Consider the following 9,366-nt stretch of genomic DNA (forward strand, 5'->3'; position numbering starts at 1 on the left):
TTGAAAGGGGTTTCAAATTTATTTTTTAGGGAGAGGACTGATTTGAGAGGGGGGCCTCAAAAAAATTTTTTTAGAGAGAGGACAGATTTGAAAGGGGTCTAAATTTTTTTTTAGTGAGAGGAGTGATTTAAAAGGGGTCTCATTTTTTTTAGAGAGAGGACTAATTTGAAAAGGGTCTCAAAATTTTGTAGTTGGGGTCCCGATTTATTCACTCAAAAGTTTGTAAACTCAGAATTTTATGCGTAACGGTTGAAGATGCAGTTTCTATGGTTGCTTAAATTGTGACGCCCTTACGCAGCTTTCTGACTTATTCATTAAATAAAATTCTTAACAAATATTTTATTCATAATGCCAATAATAAAATAAATTATGACAAGGTATGTTTTAAAACTATATTGTTTTTTTTAATGCTTTTTTGTTGTTGTTGTTGTTCAAAATCACATGGGTTTATAGGGCCCCACTTCTAAGGTAGGTCCACGACTTCGGCTGGGCCCACGGTGCGATCGCTTTATCAGGTCTATAGCCAGTCAGTCGGAAAAATCATATGCTAGGATTCAGTTTTCCCACATTAATTTCCATGTTTTTGTTTTATCGTCATCGGCATAAAATTAATATGAGCTTTGCTTTCCTGTAAAACTATTTTATATCCCGAATTTAAAGGCATTATTACGTTTTGAATTTTGAATGTTTTCTGAGTTAAAAGTTTAAAACTAAAAGAATTGTTTTCTCATAACAAGGAGTAACAAAAAAAATGGATAATCAGTTTTTAATATAATTTTATTAAAAATATAAAAATAATAATAATAGTAGACTTTTACTAATAATTAAATTTAATTTTTTTTTAAAGTGCAGCGATTTTTTTCTTTTGCAGCGATACAGAGGCGCAAACGCTTATTGAAATTTTTATCAATTCACTGCAAATCTATCTTTAATTCACCCCATTAAAGCCGAAGCAACTGCATTAGAGAGTTCAAACTTTTGTGTGGTTTAGTGCAGAGTCCAAAATGGACCGTGCACTGCACTCCATGGAATTGAGATCTGGTTAGTAGGGTGGCCATCCTTCAGATGATATCATGTCCGGAAAATGCGCGTTGCACCATTCATGTGTCTTTTTGTCCTTGTGAGCAATTGTCCTTGTGGGCTCAGACTGTCTAGGAAACATCCCTGAGAATAATCCGAAGACATGCCATCGGAATTTTGATCCTCTGCAGAGGGGGTGGCCCCCTTGCTTCGGTAACCAAACGACCTGCGCATAAAGTTTACTGTAGAACAGCTTAACGAGGACCGATACAGGACACACTCGATCCCTACGCAGGCTGATCAAAGTGGTCAACCACCCGCTTACTGGCCTCAGCCAGTGATGCTTGACTTCGGTGTTCTACTGGGAACCCTGTCCTTACGATCAGTCCACTGCGGGACACAAACCTGGTTTGTAGCAAATCACGCTTATCGCCGCTGAAGCGTGCTTCAACATCGAAGTTAAAACTGCAATGTGCTGCAAAAGCTGGTAACCAAAGGGAAAAGGTTTCTTATAATTTAATACTGTTGACATCTTCCAGCAGAGTGATTTAACGATTGTTCTCTATCGGATACGAAGAAGCCGTTACTTCTAAACAGTTTCGTTGCGAGCCGCACAGCGAAAATAGGAGACTTGACAAACATTCAAGATTGGCATTACCTATCTTCTAATCTGACAACAATCCCGCAGATCTTTTAGGTGTAGTTTATTTACGTCGCACTAGAGCTGACAATGGACAATTGGCTACGGTCTGGGAAACATCCCTGAGGCTGACCCGAGGACATGCCATCACAATTTTGATCCTCTGCTGAGGGGATGGCATCCCCACTTCGGTAGCGCGAAGTCGAGTAATTTATAACAGAACAGTTTAACGAGAACCAATACCGCACACCCTCTACCCCTTCGTAGTCTGATCCATGTGGTCATCCTCCCGCACACTGACCACAGCCAGTGATGCTTGACTTCGGTGTTCCATTGGGAACCGTGTCTTGACGATCAGTCCACTGCGGGAATCTCGCGAAATCTTATTTCAAGTAGACAGTGAATCTGATTGAGATAACTTGTGTTTTCTCAATCAGATTCTCTGTCCTATTTTTCTCAATGATCGAGATTATCTCAATCGTGAAATTCCTGCGCCCGCCATAATAAGAAAATTCTCTAGTAAACTTTGAATAATCAGAACAAAGTGACTTACATTCACTTAACTTTCCGTGACTTTTAAACCTTTTATTAAGGACTAAATTAATGTTAGTAATAATTATAATTAAATATCGCAGGTTGTAAAGTATCAGATTCGTGAACAACCTGAAATGTCCATCTTAAAACACCTGGGACCTTAGACTTTTGAAGAAATCCACCAGAATGAATTATTTATAATAAAAATATTTTAAGACAAGAATTTCCAGAAGAAATAGAGCGTGTAAGACGTAAGATAAATCATTCCTGATCAAAGCAAAATAAAATGGTTAAATAATTTTTTTTCCTTCTCCTTCCTTTTTTTTTTTTTTTTTTTTGACAGGGATGAAGTACTAAGTGTCAAAGGTAAAATAATAAATTCTAATGGAAGTCTTAATAGCAAATTGACAATTATTGTACTTATAAGTCATAAATTAACTAAACAAATTTCAGAATACAATATTTTCATTTAGGTCCAACTGCTTTGCCACATTATGTCAAATAAAATATTTGGTCCGTTGAGGCATGATTGAGAAAGTGCTCTTTTTTTAAAGTTAAACCCATATTATGTAATAACCGTCGTTGAACAGCCTGCCCAATTTAGGGTTTACGACTATCAATGTTCAACACCGTGGCCTTGTAATTTTGAATCCAATCCAGAGAACAAGGGAAATCCTAGATCAGTACCTCCAGAGGTGTTTTATTTTATTTTATAACAGTCGTTGAACAGCCGACCCAATTTTTTGGGATTTACGACTACCAATGTTCAAATTTGTAGCCTTATAATTTCGAACCTAATCCAGAAGACAAGGGAACTCCTACATCAAATGTTGGAAGAAATATGCCTTCGTGGAGGATTTTTTAATCCAACTAACCCGCATTTGCGTTACATAGAGAGGAAAACTGCGAAAAACCCCCACGGTTAGCCTGATGGCAAGGGGACTCTGACACATGATCCCTCTGCCACTGAGGATATTTTGACGTCAGTATAGTGGGCGGTGCAAGTCGCATGCGGAATTCATATCGACCAACCATCGCTGGGATTCGAACCCGGTTCACACAATTGGAAGGCGAAATCTCTATCTCCTGAGCCATCAAGGCTCCCCCAGAGGTAATGATTTGTTATGGGAACTTGGAGGACTCTGTGAGCCCGAGGAATTTAACGTGCACTAGTCACCATTTAATGCATGGGCATTCTTCTGTCTGCTGGATTCGAACTCTTTCTCACGAGCAGGAGTCCAACGCACTACCTACTAGGCTATCCCGGGCCAAGTTGAACCCATAGAAGTTGAACAATTAATGGATAATTTACCCAGAGAGAGAGAGACTTCTGGCTTTCCATTTAATTGTTCAGGTGCAGATTTTTGTGGCCCATTCTTTATTAAATATAAACATCATAGGAAGGGAATTTATCATAAAAAATAGGTGTTATTCCGTATACTTAGTCATAAAAACAGTTCATCTCGAAATTGGGGCTGATTTAACACCAGACGCCTTTGTGGCATGTTTAAAGAGATTTATGGAACAAGGTGGTGTGTCCGCAAAATTACTTTCAAACAACTATACAAATTTTACCTCGAAAAATAAAGAACGTTCAAAGTTGCAAAGTTTAATTGCAAAAACGATGGGCTAGCAAATTATGTGTCAATTAAAGGAATAGATTGGAACTTGTACAGCTCTAGCGTGACGTAAATAAAGTACCCACATACTTTAATGTGTTCAAATTTGCTAATGAACCATATATTTGATTAAATTTCGAAATTCCGACAAAAAAAGATCGATTATTTAGGGTTTCATAGTCGAAAGTAATTGGGAGCCACTGCCTTAAAATATGTTTCTATGATTAAGATATTAAATTATTAAGATAGATTTTCACAACTTTCTGGTCACAAATAATGGATTCAAAGTCATCAAATTATGGGAGTTTTTCACACGATTAATTGTAATATTTGCAAGTACGAATAAAAATAAATTGTAATTGCGGGAAGACTCCGTATAACTTTTGATCTAATGATCGGATCTTAAAGGTTCGAAGGGGTGACCTCAAATACGCTAAATCTAATTAATGCAGGCGACATTTTAAGTTTCGAAATCGGATACGAAAACGTATTTTCTCTCAATAAACATAAATTTTTTTTCCGACGGATTTGGATTCTTGTCTCTCGAAATATGGGGGAGGGCGTTAGCCACAATCTATGAAATATAATCCCCTAGTTTTGTCAGGAGAGCGGTCGACAGTTAGGACCTCTTACAGTTAAATTCACGCGTTGTGTATTTCATCATATCTCGATAGATTTTCAAGTGAATCAAAAAATTTTACGCATAATTCATTTATTCCAAAACAATTCCATGCAAAAAAAATTAATTAATATTTACAAATTTTATCATTTCATTCAGTAATAGGTGAAAAATTTGAATTGAGAGACATACAAATTTCTACGCCACTTTAAAGAACGCAAAATGGAAAATTTAAACGAAATCGGTCAAATTGTTCCTGAGAAATCAAATTTTAAAGTAAATATTTCTTTCTTTTCCGTGCCTATGACTGCTCATTTGATTTCTGTTCTTTGTTGTCAAATCGAAAAAGAAATGTCATCGGTTTGGTGACAATAGACGTACATATGCATTAGTATTTTATGTATCATGGATACTCCATGTTTAGCATAAGAATATAAATACTACACTTAAATCCTAATTATTTTCCCTGTAACTGAGTAGGAATAACAACTATAGATTAACACGAACAAATCTATATATATATATGTCACGGCGAAGGACCGAATTCGGTGGTTGTTGACTTTCACCGGTGAATGTCGACAAACAACAAATACTTCGGTGAAAGATCGAATATTTCATTACATTCTTGTACATTCGGACCCTCACCGGTGTATGTCGACAATCACAGATATGCTTTGGTGAATGTCCGAAATATTTATTACATTCGATTTGATATGAATTTATTCGTGGATATAATTACATTTATTCGATATTTTAACCCTACACTGATGTTTTTTTAAGTTTAAGTGCCACTGCCCGGTATACCCTACACTGATGTTTTTTTAAGGTTAAGTGCCATTGCCCGGTATATATTTGCCCGATACTCCAAACACTGATGTTTCTTCTAATCTATCGTCAGTAAGTATCAAAATATAGAATAAATATAATTATATCAAATAAATATAAATATATCAAGTAAATATAATAATATTAACGAATAAATTAATATGAAATTGGATATAACAAATATTTCGAACATTCACCAAAGCGACTATGTGATTGTTGACATTCACCGGTGAGAGTCAGAAATAAGGGTATTTAGCAAATATTTCGGACATACACCAAGCGACTATGTGAATGTTGACATTCACCGGTGAATGTCGATATTCTCCAGATTTCGGTGTTTCACCGTAACACACACATATATATATATAAGTAAAGAATGTGCGAATGCATACAGGATTGTGGGTATACAGTGGGCCCTAAAAATATAACATTCAACTTTAAGCTAAATGAACACATTTGTAAACAAATACGAAGCTAGAGTTTCGTTTTTTTTTTAATTCAGAGGTATTTAAAAATATTATTTTCTCGTTGGTTTAGCGGAAGCCATTGTTTCTAAATATATTGTTGTTGCTGTAGTTCATTTACGTGGCACTAAAGCTGCTCAATGGGATTTTGGCGACGGTCTGGGAAACATCCCTGAGGATGATCCAAAGACATGCCATCATAATTTTGATTCTCTGCACAGGGGATGGCACCACCACATTGACCTACGTGCGAAGTCTAGCACTTTACGGTAGAACATTTTAACGAGGACCAATACCGCACACCCTCTGACCCTATGTAGACTGATCCAAGTGATCACCCTCCCCCTCTCACTGACCTTTGAATAGTATACTAATTTTGTATAGTTGTAATAGATATGTATATGTATAACAGATGCTGTGACTCAATCCACCATAAAAGTAACATAAAAAATTTTCATTTCGTAAAATAGCAAAGTTAATTTTTGACCTTGCCAAAAAGTAAGTACTTCGAGGTCTCCCAGCCAAACACTCGGTAGTGTGGGGGATGAGGGTTCGAATCCCGCAATAACCCTGGATGTATCTTTATGAAACCCTTCCTTATCTGTTCTTCAACTTGGCAAGCCACTCATTATAATCTACGGCTTATAAGCCATGCATTATAATGAGCCTGCATATGCAGGCGCAACAATAAATAAAAAGTAAATGTTTCCCCCATTCTTATTCAACACTAAAGAAGCCACTTTCTACACCTAATAAGGAACTCATAGTTGCTTCTTCACGCAGAACTCGTTACATAACTGAGTCCCGCAGTATACTGAAAGTAAAGACGCGGTTCCCAATAGAACACCGAAGTCAAGCATCACTGGCTGCGGTCAGTTAGCGGGTAAGTGATCACTTTGATCAGCTTGCGTATAGACAGAAGGTGCGCGGTATCGGTCCTCGTTAAACTGTTTTACCGTAAAGTGCTCGACTTCACACGCTGGTAGTCGGGCTACCAAAGCAGAAGAGGCATCCCCTCTGTAGAGGATCAAAATTGTGTGGCATGCCTTCGGATCATCTTCAGTGATGTTTTCCAGACAATAGCCCATTGTGCAGCTCCAGTGCGACGTATATTAAGTACCTACCTACGCATTTGGAACTCTTACCAAGTAACGGAAATGTACCACTATAAATATTGAATACCAATTCACTAGTATATAAGACATGTTAACTTGATTCTATCTTGAGGTAACTTTTGATAGATGATGGTTGACATAGTCTAAAATTAAATCCCCACAGAACTAAGAAAACAAAACATTTAAGAGACTCTGCCAGTAGCGAGAACACGAATCTTTCATATCTCCTGAACAGAAGATTTTTTAAAAATAATATATTGCTAATAAACATACTGTAAGAGCCCCAATGTCTCCGGGGATAAAATACTCCCCTCAAAATAAAGTGACCCAGGTTCGAATCTCAGCGATAGCTGGTTGAACTGAATTCTGGTGCTCGCCCCTATCACGGTGCTGACATAAAATATTCTCAGTGATAAACGGATAATGGAATAGAATTTCTTTGCCGCCTGGCTAACTTTAGGTTTTCCTTTCCACTTCTCCGTGTAACGCAAATGCGGGTTAGTTCCATCAAGAAAAGCTAAGCTAAGTTGTCGCAGTACTTGATCCAGGAGTTGCCTTTTCAGAAAGCATGTAACCTTACGACAACCTTGTGTCGGCAACCTTGTGTTTCCTTTTATAGTCACGAAAATGGTCGTACTAAGAACCTTTTTTCAATAATGCAAAAATATTGCAGTTTCAAACCTTTCATCCTAAATGGATTAAAAATTATTTCTTAAAGTTTTTTTAAAAAAGTATTGTCACTTAGATCCATAATGACGTTTTATTTGACGTCACACTAGCGATAGGATCAAATTGCATTGTCCATTAAAATTTCATGACAAGGTGGATTTTAGATGAGCATACAAGACTTTGCGAAAAGAAACCTTATAATGACCTAGATTTAAGGTTATTTTCACCTCGAGACTAGCTTTATTAAAGAAATTTTTTCACGCTTGAAAACCCTAAGTCAACCTTGATTTAAGGTTTTTATATAGAAGGTTGTTTTCCAAGGTTTTGGATTAGGGTAATGTGAGTAGAATGGAGCAGATGGTCACAGATCTCGTTTCAAGGTTAGAAGGTTTGCACGTAAACCGCATAACAAAAGCTTTTAGGTTTGCATTGAAAGGTTTTTGCTGGGGGAAAATAAACCTTATTTTGCTATCTGGGTTTGTGTCCTGGGTTGGATTCAAAACTACGTTGGCTATTGATAGTCGTAAACCTAAAATATAGGTAGGTTGTTCAATGCCGGTTTTAAAATTTAAAAAAAAATTTTAAAAATAGGAAGCATAATTATTACAGTCAATTCGCTATAACTCGAAGTACGATAACTCGAATATTACTATAACTCGATTTTTTTATGAGATCCCGACCCTTTTATCTTCAATTTCATGTTAATTATTCTCGATTACTCGAATTTTACTCCCTTTAACTCGATTTTTTAGGGATCTTTGGAAGCAAGAAAAAAACCTAGGAACTGATATCTTGTCCCTTCCTTTGCAACACACACACAATGTCTTTCGCACTCTTAATGGAGAAGCTAAAGCTGTTCCTCTTGAAGTCTGTGAACAGTGGTTAAATGAAACGTTACCAAATTTACTTCAAGGATAGAGCTAAAATGATGTTTTCAATATTGATGAAATTGGTTTATTTTTTAAATGTCTTCCAAATAAGACTATGATGTTTAATAATGAAAACTGCTCAGGGGGTAAAATGAGCAAGGAACGTTTGACTGTCCTAGTTGGAGGAAATTCGTCTGGGACAGAGAAATTGCCCTTACTTGCTATCGGAAAATACCGAAATCCCCCGATGTTTCAAGAATGTAAAAACGTATCCTTTGGATTACAAGTCTAACAAAAAGTTTTGGATGACATCAGTATTATATGAAGACTATGTAAGAAAATTGGATCAGAAATTCTTCGCTAAGAAAAGAAAACTGATACTCTTTATGGATAAATGCACAGCGCATAGTGATCTACCAAATTTGAAAGCAGTAAACTTGCAGTTTCTCCCGCCAAACACAACAGCAAAGTTGCAGCCGATGAACTAGGGTATCATAAAGTGCTTCAAACAGTCTTATCGTAAATGGCTTGTCAGAAAAATGATCTTAAATATTGTAAGCATTTAGAAGATTTGTAATTAATAAACATTAATTAAATAATCCAACAATATTTTGAAAGTCCAAAACCGAAACTAACGGTAAGTCGAACTTCCGATATGTCGAAGTTTTTCGTCAGTCCTATCAGATTCGAGTTATCGCGAATTCACTGTATTAACTTTAATTTTTAATGCTGGTTCTTTTTCTAGACTAACTTCCCAGATAGCAAAATAAGGTTTATTTTCTTTCAGGAAAAGCTTTTTAATGTAAACCTAAAAAGGTTTGTTATGCGGTTTACGTGTAAGCCTTAAAACGAGATCTGAGACAATCTGCTCTATTCTACTTACATTAGCCTAACCCAAAGCCATGGAAAACAACCTTCTATATAAAAACCTTAAATCGAGATTGACTTAGGGTTTTCAAGCGTGAGAAAATCCTTTAATAAAGCTAGTCTCG

This window comes from Parasteatoda tepidariorum, chromosome 4 (assembly GCF_982258835.1).
Source record: "Parasteatoda tepidariorum strain Cologne lab strain chromosome 4, Ptep-v5.0, whole genome shotgun sequence".
Lineage (NCBI taxonomy): Eukaryota > Metazoa > Arthropoda > Arachnida > Araneae > Theridiidae > Parasteatoda > Parasteatoda tepidariorum.